General features: G+C 44.7%; 1 protein-coding gene across 1 annotated transcript in view; it reads left to right on the top strand.

Moving 5' to 3' along the window:
* The window catches only part of GNB1 (G protein subunit beta 1), a 90,628-nt gene that overhangs the window by 25,060 nt on the left and 41,115 nt on the right, over positions 1 to 24,453 (top strand). Inside the window, exon 2 of the mRNA XM_011231236.3 lies at positions 15,898 to 15,946. The gene's annotated coding sequence lies outside the window, so the exon portion shown is untranslated. The remainder of the gene's footprint in view (positions 1 to 15,897; positions 15,947 to 24,453) is intronic.

Raw genomic sequence — 24,453 nt, 5'->3', positions numbered from 1 at the left:
GGGAGATAGGTGAGGCTCTTCGGGTGCAGCTGGACCCCAGGTGTGGTGCTTCAGTTTCATGAGGTGCTGCCCCGCCCCTCCCCCTCTCCTCTGCCCTTCAAGGTTCATATTTGAGTCTCAATGTAAAGATTCCCAAATTTGTGGCACCTTTAATGTCACTAGGATTTTCACAGTGCCCCTGTGCCAAAATAAATACCTAAAGTTACCTTTATTGAGTCATTAGTTCCAAACAACTGAAGTATTTGTGTCCCAAGAACTTAATAGTCATTTGAAAAAAGTAATAACCGTAAATTTTTAAAAAGCCTGTTTTTTATTTTATTCTGAAATAAACCACTTGATCATTAATAGTCTGTCCAGCTTCTCAGACTTCACTGAGACTGGGTACTGCCACCTTCACTTCCTGCTCCATGTTGATTTTCTTGCAGCGCTTGCTTTTTTATCAAAGCAGCCACTGAAAACCCAGCTTTGCAAGGATGTGACGTCATTGCCAAGGACGTAGTGCCATCTGCTGGTGGAGCTGTGACCTAGCCGCTCCAGCTAGCAGCTCCCTTGGTGCCAGTCAGCTGGCAGGTATGCTGAGTGTCTCAACTTTAAAGTATCTTGTGGTGTGCTGTGAGTTCACTGCAGTGTCCCAGGCACCTCACTGTGCATTTTGGGATCTGGGATTTTAATGACTCACGGTTGGCCTGAACTAGTCACTGGGCCTGGGGGGTGGTGTGTGCCATGAGAAGGGGCTTGTCCATCGGAGGGTGGAAGGAGTCAAAGTTAAGTCGTCTTTGTGCTGTCTGTCACCAGAGGGGAAATTGGAGGACACGCAGAAACAACCAACAGACAACAACTACAGAGGCCTCACCAGCATTCATAATGTAGCTTCTAGAGAAAAATGTAATTTATCATCTAAGAAACTCTACTTAAAAATGGATTTTTGGGAGGTTGCCTGTAGTTTTTCTTGACACTTGTGACAGATGAACTGAAAATGTGTGTTGGATCGAAAGAGCAAATGGCCTCCTTACTTAGATGCTCTCTGATTCTGGCCATGGCCCTTTCTCCTAGATTTGGCACAAGAAGTGGATAAGACCTTCGGGATATTCATGAATGCTTGTAAAGAAAAAAAAGATTTAAAAAGATTTTGTACTTGTCTTTTTTATTTTTTAGGGCCACATGTATCTGTTCACCGTAAGTTGTGGGGAACTGAATTATTGTGTATTTGGATTCGTGTATGATACTTTCTGACTCATCCTTTTCAACTAGTTAAATGATGACAGTAAAGGAATAAATGCTTATATAACTTAAAGGGGGACGTTTGTTACTGTAGTAAAGACACCAGTCATTGCTTGGCCCTACCATATTCCCGTCTACAGACACCCTGTCTTCTTTGGGGTCCATAGGGCCTGTGGCAGGGGCCACCATCCTCTCCTGTGCCATAGCTGGGTGACTGGCCATCTGGTCTGAGGACAGGTAGCCAGTGAGCTGGTGCAGAGGACTCTTTCTAGAAACAGACATGGCTGTCATTGAATGATGGTTAGGATGTATAATTGTAGGTGGTTTTGGACTGTGCACAAGATGACAGTAGATGGTCCAGAGAGAGGGTGGTAGGATAGAGAAAGTGTACCCAGAAAAGCAAACTTCCCCAGGAGCCCACTGTGCTCCCTGTCTTTGGGAACTGTCAGGTCCCTCTCCACTTCCCAGTGGGAGTTCTTTCTTTTTGGTAAACAGAAGAGCCTTGACTAAACCAGTTAAACTTTTGGGGGTGGGGTGGGGTAGTCAGGAGGAAACGGGAATCATTTTAATTTTTCACTTCTAGAGTTAACCATTTCCCAAAAGATGTAATTGTTAATACAGATTTCTTTTTTCCTGTGAGGAAACAGGAAAGACAGGACAGATGATCAGACGATGAATTTATCTGTGCAAATATGTGAAGTGCTTAAAAAATAAGAATATGTCCTCTGTGGAATCTTTCTTGGGTGCCTTTTCTATGTCACTGTTTTCTAGGACACTTCCCTCAAGAAGGTTCAGCGGTACATGAGCCTCTCATACTTTCTGAATTAATGCTATTATTTGTGGCCTTTTTAAAAAAATCTTTATTTATTTGAGAGGGAGAGAGCACATGAGAGGGGGGAAAGTCAGAGGGAGAAGCAAACTCCCCTCCGAGCAGGGAGCCTGACGTGGGACTAGATCCCGGGACTCCAGGATCATGACCCGAGCCAAAGGCAGTCGCTCAACCACCTGAGCCACCCAGGCGCCCTATTTGTGGCTTTAAAAGAAAAATCAACTCTTGTCAGAATTTATATTCGTGATCGCCCTAATGCATCATCAAACTGCTAATTACTACATTAGGTAGGATTGGGAGGAGGAAAAATCATTCATTGAAGAAAGACATAAACTAATATTAGATGTTTGGGAAGCTGCTTTGTGCCTGACCCAGACACTGAGAACCACGTGAAGAATGAGCCAGGGGGTTGTGGTCCTGAGCACCATGTATCCAGGTGCTGTCCTCCCCCACAGTCTCTCCCAGCTCAAGAGTCACCTCACTCACTTCACACTATCCAGTTCTGTGGAAGGATCCCCCTGCCCCCCCACCCAAGCCAGGAGACAAACAGGTCACCTCTAAGTGCTTTCCTCCCTGCATAGCTCACAACGACTCTGTCTGTTATGCCTTCTCTGGGGGTCTTGTTTGTCTCCTTGGCTTTTTAAACATTCCTGATTAATGAATAACTTGGATGGAGTTTGTTTTTCTTATATTCAGTAAGCTTCTTGGTGAATTCCTAATGACTAAGGATTCTTTGATCAAGAATTTTGTCTTACTTGACTATTTGCTCCTTGACTGTGTTCCTCCACCTTCCTGCATTTTTTATGACAGAGGTTTTTTGTACCAACAAGGTTTCTTTTAAGAGAGGGATAGCAGTTGGACTAAGCATCCAGGGAGGGACAAAATTAATTTGTCAGCTTGCTGTCACATCCAAGATAAGTGGCAGGGTTTATCAGTGTTTAAGGAGGTAGAAACTTGAGCAGTGGGAAGATGTCAGTGTCCCAGGGACTTTGCAGCTGCTTGCCCCGCTCCTCAGGGCTCTGCTCAGACGTCTCCAGGCCTTCTCTAGCCACATTTATTCATTTATTTATTTGGGAGAGAGAGCGAGAGGGAGAAGCAGATTCCCTGCCGAGCAGGGAGCCCCATGTGGGACTTGATTCAGATCATGACCTGAGCTCAAGTCAGACACTTAACTGGCTGAACCACCCTGGTGCCCTTTAGCCACCTTTATGAAGGATCCCCCCCATCCCACTGCACCTCACCATCTCACCCAGTTTTCTTTTTCCTTAACACTGGGCTGCACCTGATGTATCAAAATTCCATACTTCGGTTCCTTACTACGCCTTCCTCAACTAGAAAGCAAGCCCCCAGCAGCAAGAGTGACATCTTGTTTCCTGGGGAGCACCCTTGCTTCAGCGCCTGGGATGTGAGAAAGTCTTGGTGAATATTTGTTGAATGAATGAATGTGTGAGCTGGGCTGACAAATATGAACTCAGATATCAGGGCCATTATATCATTAAGTCTTTAATCAACGATTTAAAACTTCCATCCACTTTTAGTGCTGTTGTGTAGTATGGCTGTACATGTCCTCAAACTGGAAGTAAATATTCCTTTTTACCTCAGTCTGACCTAAACTGGTGCCTGGCACAAGGATGGCTCACTAAATCCTTTTCTAACAATGACCATGTAATAATGTAGATGTCTGCATGGCTTCACAGTAAAGAGCACTGCATAATTTTAAACGGCCTGAAGGTATGGAATCTCTGTTCTCGCTTCTTTCCAGTTCCCACTGTAAGTCACAAACAGGAATATGAATTAAAGAAACACTTCCAGTTCAGAGTGCTTTCTGTGTTTTGCAGTTTTTTGAGGAAATGTGATGCTCCTGTCTTCAGCCCATACATGTTGAGAACATGTCCTTTTCCTTGACTGTGGGGGATATTTTACTTTTTAAAATTATCTCTGATTCTTCAAGACAAAAATGTATTTGTGTTTCTGGGGTTTACGTTTAAAAGAAATTCTGTTGAAGTGGTCAGGATCTTGGTCCAAATCTGACAGCAGCAAACTCTCCTGGCTTGTTTGTGTACATGTATCTGGCCCTCCTCAGACTTAATGATCAGAGCCCTGAGTTTGGGGGCGGGGTTGGGGTACACCTGGGACACAGTGGGTAAAGTGGAGAGCTTTAAATTAGGCTGGGCTGAAAAGTTTGATTTTCTCCGTAGGAGGAGTGTTTGAAGACTTGAGCGGAGGAGTCAGATGTCAGAGCTGTCCTTCAGAAAGATAAATCAGGCAGTGATGTGTAGGGTGGTTTGAAGAGGAAAAGAGACAGCTGGGGGAGCGAGTCAGTTGCAGACTAGGCAGAGATGGAGGCCAGGGGCAGCGGGGGTGGAGTGCAAAGGGTAGGAAAGGGGACGGATAAAATTGAGTGGCAGCCTGGTGGGAAGGGTATATTTAAGTCTGCTTGAGGAGGGTGGTGAAGCCACCATTAGTCCGTTTGGAAAGGTAAGGCCTATAAAGATAGCAGGCGCTTGAGTCCTGAGAGCACTGCAGTATTTAGGATTCTAAGAATTGAGCGCGGTCAGAGGAAGGAGAAGTACGAGAGAATGGTGTCTCTTAAACCAGTTGGAGGCGGGGCTCGAGGAGGAAGTGATTAGGGATGTCAGATGTTGCTAATACAGGTCAAGTGAGAGGAGGGCTGAGGTTCTTTTGTTGCCATCATCCATGTGGGAGACAGACGTAGGGTATGTAATTGCAGGCAAAGAAAACATTCCAGCTTGGAAAGGAAGACAGGTGGAATTTGAAAGACCTCCTCCAGAGACCATTGGTGAAGCCATAAAATGAGTTTGTGTACTTACTTGCAAGCACCTAGGGAATGGCTGCTTGGTGCTGGCACAGGTACAGCGTACAGATCATGTTATTAGAGTTACTTGATTGCAAGAAGCGAAAACTGAAGCTCTAGGTTAACAAAATACAGGAAGAATTAATTATAAGGACTGGAGTGTAGAGGAGCCTGAGAAGGGACAGGAACAGGGATGGCAGCGAGTGTGCCCCTCCTGTGCGTCTGTGGCGCTCTTTCTGCTGTTCAGAAAGCTGTGTCCAGGTTGTGAGGGGTAGCTAGCTCCAGCTTTCAGGTTCATGTCCCACTTCCAGACATGGACAGTCTGCCCCGTGGGCAGTCTCAGATTCCACATTATTGGGGGAGAGAGTTTGTGCTGTCTGATTTGAGTTGGTACCTGTTCATGGTCTGGTCAGCTATGACTGGGGTCAGTGGTGGGGAGACAGGCTGTGCAGTGTAAACACGCTGTCAGGAGCTGGTGGATCACCCCAAAACAGGTTAGGAGGAGGAGCCATGGGAGTAGCTCCTAGAACAGGTTGTTTATGAGATGAACATGTCACTCCCCTACCCAAAACGAGTGTCCGAAATAGCAGTGAAGGCAAGGCACAGTCCCTACTTAATAGTCTTGTAGGATACAAAAATAGAAGTGGATCAGGAGAATGCAAGGGAGAGTGGTTAGGTGGGAGAGGGACGGCCAGGAACGGTTAGTGATGTGTCTTTAAGCTTTGATTTTAAGGTTGAGTAATATTTCTTGGAAGAAGGAGGGAGAGGACAAAGAACATTCAGACCTGAGGGGAAAAGTATGAGCAAGGGGACAAGTCTTATTTTTTGTATCTGGTCCTCTTACTTTTTAAAAATTTTATACAGACTTGGGGCGCCTGTGTGGCTCAGTTGGTTAAGTGTCTGACTCCTGGTTTGGCTGAGGTCATGATCCTCAGGGTCGTGAGATCAAGTGCGGCATCATCGTCCTTGTCATTGTCCTCCTTGGTGGGCTCCACACGCCGGGGGGGGGGACATTGTCCTTGTTGTCATTGTCCTCATTGGTGGGCTCCACATTTGGTGGGGAGGGGGCTCTGCTTAAAGATCTTCCCCTTCTGCTCCCCCACCATGCTCACTCCTGAGTGCTCCCTTCCCCCCAAATAAATACATAAATAAATCTTTTTTAAAATGTTTAATCTTTAAAAAAATTTTTAAGACTCAATTGTCTTAAAATGAGAATAAGTGTAGCATCAGGGTAAGCCCCTGGTCTCGTCTTGGTCCTGGGCATAACACTAACTGTTTGAGCAACTTTGAGCTAGTTACTGACCTTTCTTTGTCTTGGATATCTTTTTTAATAATTTTACACATTTTTAAAAAAGATTTTATTTATCTGTCATAGACAGCGTGCTAGTGCACTCTAGCCGGGGGAGCGGCAGGCAGAGGGAGAAGCAGGCTCCCTGCTGAGCAGGGACTCCCCCCACCCCCAATGTGGCACTCGATCCCAGGACCCTGAGATCATGACCTGAGCAGAAGGCAGATGCTTAAGCCAGCTGAGCCACCCGGTGTCCCTAATTCTATAGATTTAAAATTACAAGGAATGACGACAGTTGATACCTCATTGGGTTACTTGGGGTTAATCAGGTGACTCATAGAGTATTTAGCACTGTAACATCTGGCATATAAGTACTTGATACATTTTAAGGTTGACTAAAAATAATTTAAGCTGTGTCTTCTTTCCAGCTATACTTTTTTTTTTTTTTAAGATTTTATTTACTTATTAGCAGGAGAGAGAGCGAGAGAAAGCACAAGCAAGGGGCGGGGCAAAGGGAGAGGGAGAAGCAGACTCCCCACTGAGCAGGGAGCCCAGTGCAGGACTCGATCCCAGGAACCTGAGATCACAACCTGAGCCAAAGGCAGACACTTAACTGACTGAGCGACCCAGGTGCCCCATATACTTTTTTTTTACTACTTTTTTTTTTTTTAAAGATTTTTTTGTCTGTTCATTTGAGAGAGAGCACTAGCGCAAGCAGGGGGAGAGACGGGGGAGAAGCAGATCTCCGCTGAGCTGCAAGCCTGACGTGGGGCTCAATCCCAGGACCCAGGACCTGAGCCAAAGTCAGACGCTTAACCATCTGAGCCGCGCCCCTCCAGCTATACTTTTAAAATCTGGTTTGGTGGCTTAGAATAAATCTATTTAGCTATCCCTAATGTAATAGTTATAGTCATAACGCTTACTCATTAAATTGTTGTGACTTCACTGAATGACAGGCGCGGTGAGTGGAGCGGTGCCTGACAGACATCTGAGTGCAGCATGGACCAGACCTTCCCGTGTGGTTACTCTATCAGCGAGCACACTGACTGCCTGTCAGCTAGAAGGGACCAGGAAAGAAATCCTTTCTCCTCTGGACCCTCTGAGTTGAGGATGTAGCATCTTCCTCATTTGTTCCCCTTTTGGGAGGAAATATCCCCTGGTAGCTTCCTAAACTTCATATGTCTTTATTCTGACCTTACACTTGATCATTTTGTTGAGTGTGGAATTTTTCTTTGGAATTAGTTCAGGACATTGCTCTGTTTTCTTCCGGTGTTCAGTGTTGCTTTTGGCAAGTTGGATGTCATTGACTTTTGGTCCTTTGTATATCACCTTTGTATTTCCATCTGGAAGCTTGTAGGATCTTAATTATGTTCCTAGTGTTCTGAAATATGACATGTCTGGGGAGCAGTCTCTTTTCACCCATTACGCTTCTCAGTCTGGACGGGCTCAGGTGGCTCTAGAAGGAAGTCAGCCACAAGAGATGGCGTCTTGCTTGTGCCTCCACATTTCTTTATTGAATTTAAAAGTGCTCTGAGCGTATTGCTGCCTTTTACACACTTTTCCTATTGATGTATTTCCTTGATGGTTCCTTCAAAAACATGTTGAATATTTAATGGTAACTACTGTGCTTGATGACAAAGTTGGTTTTTTATTGCAAAATTTGAGCTATTCATCTAGGCAGAACCTAATTTGGGAGAAAGCTGGAGAGATCTTTTCAGTGCTTATTGCATAATCAATACCCTTCTCTAAAAAATAAAGCATTTCCCAGCATAACTCTTACTTGAAAGATTTACTTTGTCCCATGTAGAAACCACAGTGAAATGTCAAAAAAACCAAAACTTTTAATGAACACAGAAAAATACAGGATAACTAAAAAAACGACTGAACATATTTAGAAATTTATTACTTAGCAATTAGAGTCAGCCAAAACTGTTTGATGTAGGCACTATCACAAATGTTTATTTATTTATTTTATTTTTTAAAAGATTTTACTTAGGGGTGCGTGGGTGGCTCAGTCATTAAGCGTCTGCCTTTGGCTCCGGTCATGATCCCAGGGTCCTGGGATCGAGCCCCACGTCAGGCTCCCTGCTCAGCAGGAAGCCTGCTTCTCCCTCTCCCACTCCCCCTGGTTGGGTTCCCTCGCTCTCTGTCAAATAAATAAAATCTTTATTTATTTATTTATTTTTAAAAATTTCTTAAAAGATCATGACCTGAGCTGAAGGCAGACGCTTAACAACTGAGCCACGCAGGCACCCCCACAAGTGTTTAAATGTGCTTCTCACATCCCCTGGCATACCTTCATTATAGCTGGATTCACCCCACACTTTGTGGTTGAGATAGCAGCTTCAGTGTGTTCTTAGATTTCTCAGGGCTTGAGAAAAAGTAAGTATAAATGTGAGATTCTTGATGTATCACTCTCTGAAGCCGTTGCAGAGCATGAGTTTGGAAGTCTGGCTGGTATCGTTCACAGGCAGGTGTCGCACCTGAAGATAGTCATCGAGGGACCTCTGGATGCACGGTGGAAGCAAGGCAGAGCCCCAGCTTGCTGTGAGAATGGGGCCAACGGAAACTTCCATAGCTGTGGGGCAGGGTGTGCTTTCTGCTCAGAGAGTGAGCCGGAGACTGTGCACAGCACGGTGTAGGACGCTAGCTTGTTGGTGAGTCCTGTGTGTGCTCTCTCAGGTTCCAGGGTCCCTTTTAATAGACATTCATGTTCTACCAAAATAAAGTGAAGGCGCCCTCACACTCAGGCATATTGCAGTCACCGACATCTTCCTGTGAATCTGAATTTTGAGCACAAGCTGGTGGTTTGCTTTTCTGCCTCACGTCCAGCTTGCAGCAGATGTGGTTCTTTTTTGGCCAGTAATTTGTGAGAAAAGTGTTTTGGCGTGAAGGTTAAGGCAACTTACCGTGGGAGCGGTCTGAAGCCTGTGGCTCAACCAAAGACTGGCTGGACCTGACTGTCCACACCACGCCTCATGGAGGGTGAGGTGCGCTGCTCTGCCCTGCAGACCCCGCTCACACCTGTTGCTGTGGACCTTCTCTGGTGCTCAGTAGCAAAGAGTGGGACACACAGAAGGCGGGCTGTTGTCCAGAGGTAAATCAGTGAAGCGGGCTTGGAGGTGACCCAGACGTGGAAACAGTTGGATGGGGCTTCAGAATAACTATGGTGGCCATTGATTTACATTAGAAATCAGTAACAGCACACTGCTGGAAAATCCTCAAATATCTAGAAATTAAACGAGTCAAAGATGACATCATAAGGGAAATTTGAAAATACTTTCATTTGAATGAAAGTGAAACAAACACCTCAGCTTTGTGGAGCTCGGTGCAGTGCCGCAGGGGCTGTGGTGGAGTGAAGCGCGACGTAGACACAGTGAGGTCGCAGCCAGCTAAGCGTCCGCTTTCTGATGCCAGAAGGCACGTTGAACACAAGGCAAGCAGAAGGAAGAAATAATGAAGGTAAGAGGCAAAATCCATGAAAGTGAAAACAGGTACAGCAGAGAAAATCAGTGACACTGAAATTTGGTGTTTTGAAAAGAACAAATTGATAAATCTCTAGCCAGCCTGAGAAAAAGAACACTGAAGCACTGTTAAAAGGAGGAAAAATTAAATATGAAAATTAAACATGAAGTATTGATTCATCTGGTTTCCACAGTGACCTTAGAAACAAATTGCATTCCGTGATGGTGTCAGTAAGTCACGAATACATGCTGTGCCCAGTTTCCAGGCTACTGAAGAAGCTTCTCTGGCTGAGGGGGGCAGGGATGAGTTGAGAGTTACACACACAGTAATTTCCTCGATTGATCTGTAGGTAATCTCATCTTTTGTTAGATAAGGTCAAAGGCATTTTAAAAGAAACTTGATATATATATTTTTAAGGTTTTATTTCTCTATTTGAGAGAGAGAGGGAGATGGAGAGGGAGCACGAACAGGGGGTGAGGCAGAGGGATAAGCGGACTCTCCACTGATGCAGGACTCGATCCTAGGACCCAGGATCATGACCTGAGCCGGAGGCAGACGCCCACCAACTGAGCCACCCAGGCGCCCCTGTATTTACTTTTCATTGACCTTAATATTCTCCTCCCCCCTAACTTTTAATTTTGAATAATTTTAATTTTGAAGCTACAGAAAGTTGAGAAACTAGGGCAGTGAACATTCTGTGCCTTTTACAAAGTAGTTTGTAACTTCTCAGGGGTCCACATTTTCCCCTTCTCTCAGTGCTTTTGGTGAACCATTAGATTGTTGCAGATGTTATGATACTTTTATTCCTTACAACTCCAGCCTGAAGTCCCAAGGACAAGGGTATTTATTCTTTTATGTTTCCATAATAATATCATTATATCCCAAACTTTTAATATGGGTTCAGCAGTGCCCGATCCAATCCACATTTAAGTTTCTTCAGTGTTCCCCCACATGTCTTCATACTCTTTTTCACATTCAGGATTTAATCAAATTCATGTGTTGCATTGTTTGGTTATCATGGTTCCTTAGGCTCACCACATCTTGAGCAGTCTTCCCACCTTTTGTGCCTGTCACGACATTGACATTTTTGAAGAGTTCAGGCCAGTTTCTTGTAATGTCTCACATTCTGGATTTTTATAAGTGTTTCCTCATGATTGGATTCAGGAAAAACATTTTTGGCAAAAATGCTCCATAGGTGACCAATACTTCCCATTTTATCATATCATAAGATACCTAATGTTGATTTGTTCCATTCTTGGTAATACTAAGTATAATCATTTGATTAAGGTGGTGTCTGTCAGATAATAACTTTTCCTTTTTATAATTAGGAAATGATCCACGAGTGACACTTTTAGACCTTCTGAATGTCTTACAACTTACCATACTTCAGCATCCCTTGGTGATCTTTGCCTGCACTTGTTACTACTCTGGAGGCCCCCAAATAGTAGTTTTCTAGGTCTGTCGTTCCTTATGCATCGATTTGCGTTCCTTTGTAAAGAAAAACTGTACCTTTCCTCTTGTTTCTGTATTTTTTTATTTGAGTGTTATTGTGTGTATGTGTGTGTGTTTCAATAAGATACATTCCATTTTACCCTCAGATTTTTCTAAATTTGGCTAGGGGACTCTTTCACGTTATTATTTCACCTTCTTGTTCAGAACATCTTTGTACTAGAGAATTATTCAGAAGTGAATTTACTTTGTTTCTTACAAGCTGCTCAGCCCCTCATGCAGAACTCTGAGGGCTGGATGTGTTCTGGAGCTCTGCCTTTGTCAGGCTTTAGAAAGATAAAGGGGTGTATATATCACCGATGCACACTTACCTCCAGTGGGGTTTGTAATCAGACACTGTAAAGCCTCCGATAAAACACGACTGCCCGCACTGAACAGGATAAGGACTAATGAGTGCCCTCATGTCTGTTCTGCTCTGGTTTTGGGGTCTCAGAATTGCAGGGAAGTAATATTCTTTGTCTTAGGGTTATGTTGATACAGAAGAAATCATGCCCAGCAAAGGTACCTTTGCTTGATTTGAAATTTCAATGCAACCAGTAAAGGAATTCTTTATTACAATTTTTTTTAAAGATTTTATTTATTTGACAGAGACAGTGAGAGAGGGAAACAAGCAGGGGCAGTGGTAGAGGGAGAAGCAGGCTTCCCGCTGAGTAGGGAGCAAAGGAATTCTTTAGATATGTCTCAAGAGGCTTCAGTTTTTAGGTTTTGAAAAATATTAAAGTAACACTTATGAATACTAGTATTTGATACTTAAAACCTAATGATGTATTAGAATATGTATAAAGTTCATCACAGTAATATTTAATATTGCTAAATTAACAACCCTGTTGAGTCCAACATAGGCTCAGCTGATTTTTTAATGACTCTTTTTAAAAATTTATTTATTTATTTATTTATTTGAGAGGGAAAGAAAGTGCGCGTGCGCCCCAATCGTGGGAGGAGGCGCAGAGGGAGAGATAATCTCAAGCCGATTCCGTGCTGAGAGTGGAGCCCGACGCATGACCCTGAGATGACCTGAGCTGAAACCAGGAGTCGGACACTTAACTGACTGAGCCACCCAGGTGCCCCTTAGCTGATTTTTTCAAGAGCCTTCAAAAGGTACATCATCTTTGAGATAATAATTCCATCTTTGGAAATCTGCTCTGAGGATTTTAACCAACAGTCACCGTTGCTATTGGGCATCTCAGTTGAGTGAGCAACGATGCCCACAGTCACTGAGTCTACCACATCTCCCTCCTTTTCTTGTCAAGTGCCCTTTCCCACACTGGCACATGTCTGTCCGTCTGGCCTCTAAGGCAGGGGTCAGCTGCATGCTTGGCCTTAGCTCTTTCCTCCCTGAGCCTTGGAGTCCTGTCCTGGCCGTTCACCTGTGACACAGGTTGTCGTGTGCGTGTTTCCAGGACTTTGTGTGGATCAGAGGCCTGAGTGAAACTAGCTCTTTTGATTTTTATTGGTTCAGCTTGTGTGGGTAGAGCTCCTCTCTCTTTTTCCTGCCTCTGTGAATCATAGGACAATGTCCCATGGTTTCCCCCCCTGGCCTGTGAGACCCCTGTGGGCAGCTAGGCTGAGCATCCCTGTTTTGGCTTGTGTTCTCAGCATCCGGCACACTGTCTTACTTCCTGGGCATTAAAATGTATTGGAATGAGTGAATGGATGTTCAGGGGATTTGATCCATAAATCACTTAAATAAAGCCAACGTACAGTGTTTGAGGTGTAGCCAGAGGCAGCCTGAGACAGTGCTGGGAAGAAGGGGTGTAGTGTGCAGTGGTCTGGTCCTTTGTGAGGGAACAGTCTGGAAGCTTTGCACATGTCAGCTGGCATAGGTAGACTGACCTGCAGGAGACAAGAGGGAGGCACCACAGGGCTCCTGCCTTCTAGCAGAGTCGCTGCTGCCAGGAGAAGAGGGTTTCAAAGCAGCAGCACCGGGGTGGGTGAGGAGTTTTTCGTTTGGACTATTAAAGATGTTTGGTTTGCTCGTAAAGTGGATGAGACATTTATTTGTATTGACTCTGTTAAATCTGTGATTTGAATTCTACATATTTTGAATTTTTACTAGAATTGGCTATATAAACTGTTAACCTTTTTCTTGAATTTTATGTCTATAGCTTCCCTTATTTTCCTTAACTTCCCTTATGGATCGCTTTCTAAAAAGATGAAAGAAAAATTCATAATGTACTTATGTCCCCCCTTATTTTCACTTCTACAGCACCACCCCTCCCTTGTAGCCAGGCTTCAGAGTAACCAGGGAGGGTCCTTCCCTGCCTGCCCTGAAAACCATCTTTTCTCACAACTGGCCAGGCACTGCTCCCCTGCCCCCTTGTGGACCCTAGACCCCTGTCAGCCAGCCTCTGCAATCTGTCTTCAGTCTGAAGACGCACCTTGCCTCTCCACTTACTTTTGCCTCCAGGAGGCAGAGTAACATTGTGAAACTTAGGCTTTGGTTTTGTTAAATCCCCAGTTTCCCGGTTTTCTGCAAGGGTGATGCTTGCCCCTGGTTTTGGATCACATTAGTGTGTGTTGCTATCTGGGACAGTGGTCTTGTCCTCTGGGCTGGGTAGTCAGAAAAAGAGCCGCTCTTGGGTCTGATTTTTGGTCAGAAAAGAGTCGGGATAGCTGTACATGTGAATCTAGGCTGAGGCGGTTTGATAGTGGTCTCCACGCCCTTTCTCCCACTGTGACCATGCCCGTAGGAGCTGCACAGTAGACAAATGCTCATGGGGGGTTGGCTCCCTATTTTCTTCTTCCAAAAAAAAAAAAAAAAGAATACGGAACTTTTAATTTTGTTTCATGCCTTGAGCCACAAGACAGCCTGGGTATTTGAATTAGAGCAAAACTATGATACATTTTTCCATTTTAATTTTTTCCCTCCTCTCTCTCGATGTGGGCAAGTACCTGAAAGGATTTGTATTTGGAGATTGGGATAATCGTGACAACCGCTTTGAAGAAGCTCTTACCTGGGCTCGTAGTCTCCCCAGGGACATCTGGTGGTGTCTGGAGACAGTTTTGGTTGTCACACTGGGGAAGGGGGTACTGCTGAATATCGCACAGTGGACAAGACAGCCCCCACCACAGAGAATGATCCAACCTAAAACTCCAGGCATGCCAAAGTTAAGATTACCTGCTTTTAAACCCGGTAATTCAGTGGCAGCATGTGTGTACACTCCTAAGAGCTCCCTCTGAGGGTTTGTGGAAGCCAGTTGGCCACCTTTCACTGATTAATCTCCAGCTTCCGCTTCCATACCCACTGATTTGGGTACCTCTCATGGCATATTTTATTAAAGGAACCAGTTTAACATGAACAATGTGGTGGCATTTAGCACATTCACTGTGTTGTACAACCATCACCTCTATCTAGTTTTTGAAGATTTTCGTCTTCCAAAGGGAGCCCTGTACCTGCTGAGCAGTGTGCATCCCACATGCACGTACACAAAGCCCCTGGCAAGCCCGCATGCTGTCTCTCTGGATTTGCCTCTTTCCTATAAACAGAATATTTCATATTTCATATAAATATCCCATTTCAATGGATATTTCGTATAAATGGAATCATACACTTTGTGATCTTTTGTGTCTGGCTTCTTCAGGTTGCATAATGTTTTCAGGGACCATCCACTGTAGTGCGGGCTAGTGCTTCCTTTTCGTGATGCGTAATATTCCATTGTATGGCTGTGTCACACTTTGTTTATCCATTTATTTATTGACGCACACTGAGCTCTTGCCACCTCTTGGCCATTGTGAGTAGGGCTGCGTGTGTAAGTACCAGTTTTCAGTTCTGGGGGGTATATACCTAGGAGCGGACTTGCTGGATCAGATGGCAAATCTGTGTTTAACTTTTTTAAGAACCTCCACACTGTTTTCTTTCCACACGTACTTTCACTGACAGAAACACTTGTGCTTGCTCGTAACATATGCAACATAATTCCAGAATAGAACTGTTTCGTTAAATAAATGCCTTAGAATTCACAGTTCAACTGGGGGACATTTCCGTTTGTTAATACCTCTCCTGACCTCCAGACTAGATGTGTACCTGGGAGTTTTAGGCACACGAGATAGTGAATCCATCAACAGGCAGGTGATAATCTGTGAAACATCCAGAATGGGACTTCTCACACACAGTTTAATTGGAGAGATCACAAAAGCCTATTATAAGTGTTTTGAAACTTAGTTTCTGAGAAAGAACAAGCAGATATTCCAGAAGAAACCTAGAATTAAGTGTACTTTGGTTCTGGCTGCAGTACTGGGAGAGGGGAGTTGGCGGCTCTTCCAGAGGGCCTCCGGGCCACCAGGGCTAGGGCTGGTGGTGGGAGTGGCCAGGGAGTGGGTTGCATGCGTGCCCCTGTAGACCAGTCACAAATGGAAACTGTCCAGGTCTCCTTTTGAGATTCAGATGTGTTCCTTTACATATCTAACGGCAGAGTCTGGGTAAGAGTGCTTTAGAAGCTTCTTGAATTGTGGTGATTGTTTTTACTGTTACTATAATTTTTCTAGTAACAGGATTCTAAGTATGCCTTCCTTGCGGTGCTGTTCAGTTGGATTCAAGGTATTTTCCATTAGCATTGCTAAGGACTTTTTTTTTTTTTTAATTGAAATTGGAGTTCTTTTCCACCCTGAAAAGCCAAGTACTAAGTTAATACAAAGCACTAAGCGAAATGATTTGGGGCAAGAAATGGTGATAGGGAAGGGATGGATTTATATGCTCCTTCAGATGTATGGGATGTTGTTCGTCGCAGCCTGAATGCAATGCATATATAGCCTTTTCTTTGTCTGTTGCAGACAACTTTTCATGCATTGGAGACCAGACCAGAAGCACTTCTGAATAAAGGTAATGGTGATGTAATTGATCCTTGTCAGTTTTTAAACCACGCTGTTTAAATTTCTCCAGGGTTTCTTATTTTAATAACCTGGTTTTTGTACAGTTTTGTCCATCTCTTTTTTAAGCCCATAGTGGTTTTCAGAATAGATTGTTCCTGAGAAGCATGTTTTTTTGAAAGGCTCCGTCCAGTGTTCAGAAGGAAGAGCTGAGGTCTCAGAAATTATGGTTCACGTTCTGGACAAGAGCAGAATTTCTCCAACTTCCTTCATTAGAAAGCAGAAGAGCCTTTTTTCAAATCAGATCTTAGTTACAATACCAGTCATCATGCAGATAAAGGTAAAGCCACATGATTCATAAAAAAATCCCTATAAATTTGTGTGAAGTGGGAGTGATAAAGCAACTTTGTCACATAGTCAGGGGTCAGTGAATCTGATTGAGGGTACATAGTTCTTTGTGTAATTCTTACAACTCTGTAAGTTGAAAGAATCTTTAAAAAAGGTTTTATTTGAGAGAGAGAACACGTGCGTGCATGTGCACATGGAGAGAAAGGGGAAGGGAAAGGGAGAGAATCCCAAGCAGACTCCTCCCTGGCCCAACACGGGGCTTGGTCCAACGACCCTGAAATCACAACCTGAGCTGAAACCAAGAGTCGGATGCTTAACAGATTGAGCCACCCAGACAGCCCACGTTGAGAGAATTTTAAAAAGCAAAACTAAATTAGGGGCACCTGGGTGGCTCAGTTGGTTAAGTGTCTGCGTTTGGCTCAGGTCATGATCTCAGGGTCCTGGGATCAATCTCTGTGTCGGGCTCTCTGTTCAGCAGAGAGTCCGCTCCTCCTTCTCCCTCTGTGCTCACGCTCTCTTTCTGAAATAAATAAATAAAATCATTAAAAACAAACAAGAAAAAGCAAAACTAAATGAAATGACTTCATTGCTTGAACGTTGTCCCTATGCAGAAGGTAAACTTGGCGCCATAGGCAAAAATTAACTCATAGACTTTAAATATTCATCCTAAATAGAAGACATTGAAGATTGTGAAGACTTTGGGTTTGGCAGAGATTTCTTAATTATGACATCAAAGATACAATCCATAAAAGAGAACATTTATAAATTAGACTTCGTCAAGATTAAAAGCCTCTGCTCCTTCAAAGACACTAATGTTAAGAAAATGAAAAGACAAGCCGCAGGCTGGCAGAAATTGCTAACATGTGATGCATCTTAGATGACTTGTATAGAGAATAAGTAAAGAACTCTTAAAATTCAATGTGAAGGAAGCGGGTGATGTCAACAGATGCTTCACCAGAGAGAAGAGAGAGAGAGAGCGTAGATAAGCGTGTTTGAAAAGTTGGCCAGGGCACCTCGGGGGCTCAGTCGGTTATGCGTCTGCCATTGGCTCATATCATGATCCCAGGGTCCTGGGATCTAGTCCCGTGTCAGACTCCCTGCTCAACGGGGAGTCTGCTTCTCCCTCTACCCCTCCTCCCTGCTTGGACGCCCACTCTCTCTCTCTCTCTCTCTCGCAAAAATAAATAAAATCTTTAAAAAAAGAAAGAAAGAAAAGATGGCCAGAATCATTAGCTTTTGGGAGATGGAAATTAAATCCATAAGGAGACGTAATTGTCCAGCTCTTATATGGATCAGCAGGTGATCACATCCAGTGCCGATGAGAACGTGCAGGAGCCGGGCTCTCAGGCACTGCTGGTGGGGGTGGAAAATGGTGCAAGCACTTTGAAAACAGTTTGGGAGTTTCTTAAAATGTTAAGCATATGCCTACCATATATGCTCCCTTCTCAGTGTGTCCCCAAGAGAAATGAAAGCAGATGTCCATATAAAGACTTGTACACACAGCAACATGGATGAATGTCAAAATAATGCCGAGTGAACAGAGCCATACCGTAAGAAAGTACATATTGTATGACTCCGTGTGCATACAATTTGGGAAGTGCACACTGGTGTGTAGTGACAGAAAGCAGATGAATGGCGCCTGGGGGAGGGGGTGGGACTCCAGAGGGGCACGAGGACACTTCTGAGGAAGATGGACGTGTTCGTGTTGAATTGTGTTGGTGGTTTCAGAGATGTGTACATGTGTTAGGTATTAAGTTGTACATATTTATTGTGTGACTTGCACTTCAGTGAGGATGTTTTATGTTTTAAAAACTAAATGAACAACTAGAAAGTGATGTGAGCAGGTCTCATCTGTACCTGGTGGAAACCCCTGGATTTCACTGGTTGCCACTGTTAATTGTGTTCTTGATTTTTGCCTGCTCTGCAGACTCTGGGCAGGAAGTCTGGCAGGTGAAGGAGGAGGTAATTTTCTTAAATCATTTCAGGCTAAAAAATCTTGCTACTGCTTTTACAAGCCCTGTTTAGTGAGAGTTTACTGTAGGACAGCCTTACATGACTTCTCATTGATTCCTCATAGCATGTGAGGTGTGGGTACTGTAACCGTCTCCACTTTCACACCGAAAAGCAGAGGCAGAGAGAGGTTAGGTTAGTGGAGGCCACCTGTGATGAGAGGGTCAGGACTGGGACCCTGGATGTGCAAGACCAGACCCAAGCACCTGGCAGCCACACTGCCTCCAGCCGGCTAGTCCTGCACAGGTGGGCTGGATATGCAGAGGCCAATAAAAACAGTTTCTGTGGGAAACCCAGTAGTGTGCCTCATAGTTTGCAGGAAGTAATTGTAAGAACAGATTCTATGATGGAGTGCAAGTAGCATAGCAAGGAGCAGAGTCTTCCCCAGAACTTGGGGGTGAGAGCCCCTCAGAGGTGCTTGAGGTCGTTCCCTCCATCACGTGTGTGGTTGGTTTCCACTTCCCATTACCCTTCCCTGCTGGACCTTTCTTCTGGATGTGTGCCATTTGTTTCTTAGACCACGTTAATTATGTATGAAGTTTGGCTCTGAAATAAGTGAAGTGCGACTTCTTGCTTGGCCTCAACAGGTCTGCAGGGCTTGGGTTTATGGAACGATTTTTGATCACATAGAATGTGCTGGGTTCTTTGCTCCACCTCTGGAAGCAAAAAGATGCCATAGGCTAACAAGGTGAGACAGAGGGAGAATGTGATGCAACATGGGGGTTTTCATGGTGCGCCAGACATAGGATTCAGGAGAAAGGCTGATCGGCCATTTCCTGTGATTCCAGAGGGAGAGGTAACCTCAGTGAGGGTAACTCCTACCTGCTCTCCAGCGCTGCCTCATTCTGGTCTTTCCATCCGGTTCCCTGAGCTGCCATTCCACAAGTACTTTACAGTCTCCTACCCCCATTGCCACCATCTGCTGGGTGGGTGATTGGTCAGGCAATGTGAAGGAGGTGATGCTGGAAGGAGGGGCATACAACTGAACAGATGAATGGGAACCACGTCTCTCCCGATTTCTGACTGCGAGGACAGGGATTGGCTTTGTGGAGGGAGAGCCTGGTTCCTGCTCTTCTAGAAAGATGCTGAAGTGAATCCCCTGAAGTGAAGAGGACCTCCCACAGGAATGAAGAGGGGAGGGAGGGCTCCTGCTGTGCTGGCCACCGAGCCGCATGTGACTGAGGAGCACTCGGAGTGAGGCTGGTCCAAAGCAGCACGTAAAATACACACTGGATTTCAAAACTTAGTACAACACATGAACGTGAACTACCCATTTATATTGGTTACATGTTGAAGTAACACGTTTGATATATTGGATTAAATATACTATTAAAATTAATGTTAACCTATTTCTTTTTATTTTTTTAATATGGGTACTGGTAAATGAAAACTCCATATGTGGTTCACATTGTTTCTGTTGGACAGCACCGGCGAGCTGATTGGATGAGACATAGGAGCCTGTGAGTGTGGGGGTTGGGGAGGATGTCCAGATACTCTTATCCCTGACGAGTGGGTTCTCCTGAGCTGATGATATTTAGCTGGAAAGCAATTTTAAGATGCTTCCCTTACAAATGGAGAAACTAAGATCTCTTTCCCCTGGTGGAGATCTGCAACAGGAAGAAGAAAGGTCTCCACACTGTCCAGGTCAGAAGGCTGTCTTGAGGTTTGAACTTCTGTTGCATTAGTGTCAGAGAGCTTGCCCTGGTGGGGTGGTGTGTGGGTGCAGGTGACAAGGAAGTGAAGTGTATTTTTATGGTCCTGTGAGCATTACAAGCTAGTCAGACTGCTTACGGCACCTGACGGGCAACTCCGAAGGTAGCCTGCATCAGAATGGTGGCCTTGCCATTTGTGACTCCATCCATATCTCTTGATTACCACGTGGACAATTGGTAGGACCTCTTCCTGAGATGGTGAGGACGCAGTATGTGCTCCTGAGTCACAGCTATGACCTGGGAGTAGATTGTATATCCCCTTTTCCTTCTGAAGTGGTTAGGTATCCAAGTGGTGAAATCATCGAGATTTTCTGAGTCAAATCCTTAAAAGGACATTTGATTGTCACTCTTTAGACTCTGGTGCCTGAGGACAGGGAGTTTGTGTTTTTCACCACAATGTCCTCTGTCCATGGCAGGTGCTTAATAAGCAGATGTGAGTGAATGAATAAGGTGTTTGTAGAGCAAGGCCAAGAGTGCTGCTGAGAAGAGAAAAATTCTACTTTTTTGGACTCAAACTGGACATGACGCCTGATCAGAAAGCAAGCAGGAGCCATCTGTTCCCACTGCAACAGAAATGATCTGATGGTGAAGAATCACAGAGCTGTTTAGTGAAAATCAAGTCCTATTCAGAGGAAATTAATATATATTGATGAGTATGAGTCATGCTTTTGGTTTCTGTAATTTTGGGGGAAGGTGCAAGCTTCAGGCTGCCTGAATTTACAATTGGTTTTGAGAGGAACAGCTTAGGGTGGCTCTGCTCACCGAGATGTTGGCTCCTGGTATCAGTTAGACCATCTTTCACCACTGTCATCAGGATTGTATTTGTACAACCTGTACATATGTGTTTCTGCTCTCACGGCTTGCTTTTTCAAACCGTGGAAAACCTTGGCCATTGCCTTCAGGTGAAAAGGAAGAATCCAGAGGCCTTAGAAGGGAGCATAAGGGCAGCCTGGGCACAGGAGGAGAGAGTCTCTATGGATGAGCTCATATATACATCTGGCTCTGGAAGAGGCACAACGAGGCGAGCTGCATATTGGGGGGAGGAAGGGCTGCTAGAAGATGAGGGACATTTGTCAACGAGCAGGAAGAGTGAGAAGAATATCCCTAGAAGCTCCTAGGCAGAGACAAGCCGTCATCGTCAAGTTATACTTTCTTTGGCTTCCTGGGACTTGTAGGGTGGGTACCGTGTAAGAGAGTGAGGCTGGAGCTGAGCACAGGTGGTCTCTTTATCTTCCCTGAGGCTCAGCTCGCTTGGGCTCTGTCAAGGGCTGGGAGGTCCCCAAACGGTCTTCAGGTTCCATTTGGTGTTCTGTCAGCTAGAAATATGAGGTGGACGAAGTTTCAAGTGCTTGTGTAGTTCCAGAGTTTAAATAAGCCTGAGTTTAAAATTATTTAGTACGATAGAGAATAACAAAGTGCCTTCTGGCCTCTGGTCTCGCCTGCAGAAGTGAGATGATGAAGGGGATGCTGTTATTTGGAAAGTCACAGTAGGATACACACGTTGTGCCACTGCTGTGGCTCTAAATCCCGCCACCTTCGGAAGTCAGCCTGTGGCAAATGGGGCTCCTCTGCCACGCGGAAGGGACCTTCACTGGAGTGTCAAGGCTGAAAGATGAAACTCCATCAGGGCCAGTCAGACAAGGCACCATGGATTCGGCTCTGAATTCCATGAAGGAGCAGCACCTTAACCCAAGAGGACAGCTGTCGTAGCGCCCAGTTCCTCTAAGGAGTTCAACAAGTCGTTGCACAATGAGTGTTCTTGTTTAAAAAGAATTTAGGGGCACCTGCGTCGCTCGGACCGTTGAACGTCTGCCTTTGGCTCGGGGGTCATGATCCCGGGCCCCGCATCGGGCTCCCTGTTCCATGAGGAGTCCGCTGCTCCCTCTGCCTGCTGCACCCCTTGCTTGTGCACACTCTTTCTCTCTCTCTGTCAAATACACGAATAGACTCTTTAAAAAATAAATTATTCAGTGCAATCACAGGATACAGTTGACCCTTGAGCGACAGAGGGTTTAGGGGCGCCAACCCCCCCACTTTATGCAGTTGATAATCTGCCTATAACTTTTGAGTTCCCAAACACTTAACGACTAGGAGCCCACTGTTGACCAGAAGCCTTACTCATAGGTCAATTAACACACTCTGTATATGTGTTGTATACTGTATTGTTAGAATAAAATAAGCTAGAGAAAAGAAAACATTACTAAGAAAATCACAAGAAAGTGAAAATACCTTTAAATTATTTTTTGTGTTTGTTGATTTTAGAGAGGGAGAATGGGCAAGTAGGGGGAGGGGCAGAGGGAGAGGGAGAGGGAGAAGCAGACTCCCCACTGAGCAGGGAGCCTGACACGGGGATCACAACCTGAGCTGAAAGCAGATGCTTAACCCACCGAGCAACCCAGGTGTCCCTAGATTTAATTTTAATATGTTCTGAAGTATAAATTCTTTATAGAAATTTTTAAATGTGGCATTGAATAGCAGCCTGCAAATAAAAAACTTGCATGTGTAGGTAAAAATAGCGCCTTCTGAGAAATGGTCTTAAAGGAACCTCAGAATTTATAATTATCAATATTGCTACCTTTTCAATCAAGCACATCTCTGTTTATAAGGAAGGGGGTAGGGGTGTCTTACAAAAGTGATTTGTCTTAGTTTTGGTCATAAGAGAAACTGTGTGTTCTGCGTCTGTCCATGGAGCTGGATTGCTTTCTTGGTGTTGCCGGGTGCATGGTTGATTGTTGTCAGACAGTAAGTTCTTTTTGGTGCACATAGCCCTATTATGACTCCTCACTTGAACACTGGCAGAGAGCTGGGAGATGGAGGGTGTGCATGTTGGAGTGGGGTTGCAGCTGTTCACAGTCAGCAGGCTTTTCCACTGGATTGGTGTTGGGGTTGAGCAGGGACTCCTAGAAGGACACGTTAGGTTCCCACAAATTGATTTTGAGTGTGAGTGGCATTTGGCTGTCAGTGACTTTATGAATTATCTGTGTAGGTTCCGTTGTCATTTGAAAAGTATAAGAACCTTTATTTTTTTTTCAAGATTTTATTTATTTGACAAAGAGAGAACGAGATGGGGGAGGGTCAAAGGGAGAAGCAGACTCCCCACTGAGCAGGGAGCCCAGTGTGGGACTTGATCCCGGGGCTCCGGGATCGTGACCTGAGCCGAAGGCAGACGCTTAACTGACTGAGCCACCCAGGCGCCCAAGAACCTTTATTTTTTGAAGGTAGCAAATTGACGTGAGTAAGGCTCCTCTTGTCTTCTAGAATGTCCGCTGGGGACTCTGGGGCGGTCAGACCATTTTTAGAGCTCATAGGTGTGTTCAGCATATGTGGAGATAGTTTCTTGTGTCTTATTTTTTTGTTTACAGAACTAACATGATTGTTGTATGAATTTATTTCTACTGAGGATGATTAAATTTTTTATGTTGTCCTACTCTTTTAGGGGATGCACTTTAAATGAGGTTAAATAGTAGTTAAGAAATTTACACTGCATTGTCCGTGAGTGTAAAGCGTGCGAAGTAGGAGTCTCTTGTGTATGCATTACTAATAGTGAGCCACGTAACTAAGTAGGAGCTGTGTAAATTTGCATCAGAAAATTGAGAAGCAGGAAAATCTGAGGAGACATCCGAGATGTTGAGGGCAGGCTAGTTAAATACACTGCATCCTAATAGAGTAATTTTCAAATAACATGTAAAAGTTTGCCGGATCGCTAAACCAGAGCCAAAGGAGGGCGTAACATGTGATCGCATTTCCTGTCTGTATCTTCATCACCATCTGGTTCCCCGTACAAAAACTAGCCATCGTTTACTTTTGTCTCATTGAATATCCTGGTATCTGCTACATCGTAGAAGCTGATTTGGTGGTAATATATCATCAAAATGTAATATTAATTTTTATCACTTTTGAAACATGGATATATAAGCCTCCAAGGTTGACCATTCAGTTGTTCAGACAAATTTGGAAATTACTGGGATTGAGTCCTCCTCACAACCAGCTCAAGTGGCAGGCAGTCTGTGTCATTGCCGGAAAATGTGAGGACACTGCATGATCTGTTTGGGGGGTGCCTGTGCTCCCAGACTTTTTTTCTTTAATGAGATTTTATTTATTTGAGAGAGAGAGAGCAGGGGTGGGGGCAGAGGGAGTAGGAAGGGCAGAAGAAGAGGCAGAGAGAGAATCCCAAGCAGACCCCGCACCCAGCATGGAGCCTGACACGGGGCTTGATCCTACGACTCCAGATCATAACTCGAGCCCAAATCAAGAGTCGGACACTCAACCCACTGAGTCACCCACGCGCCCCTGTGCTCCCAGACTTTTAAATCAAGAGGTTTGTGACAGATTTAACACATGTTCATAATGTAGTCAGACAATACCAAGAAATACTGGCTTTGGGGGCGCCTGGGTGGCACAGTTGTTAGGTGTCTGCCTTCAGCTCAGGGCGTGATCCCAGCGTTCTGGG

The sequence above is a fragment of the Ailuropoda melanoleuca genome, chromosome 11, assembly GCF_002007445.2.
Source record: "Ailuropoda melanoleuca isolate Jingjing chromosome 11, ASM200744v2, whole genome shotgun sequence".
Taxonomy (NCBI): domain Eukaryota; kingdom Metazoa; phylum Chordata; class Mammalia; order Carnivora; family Ursidae; genus Ailuropoda; species Ailuropoda melanoleuca.
The sequence above is the reverse complement of the archived record's forward strand: the minus strand, read 5'-3'. Positions and strand labels throughout refer to the sequence as shown.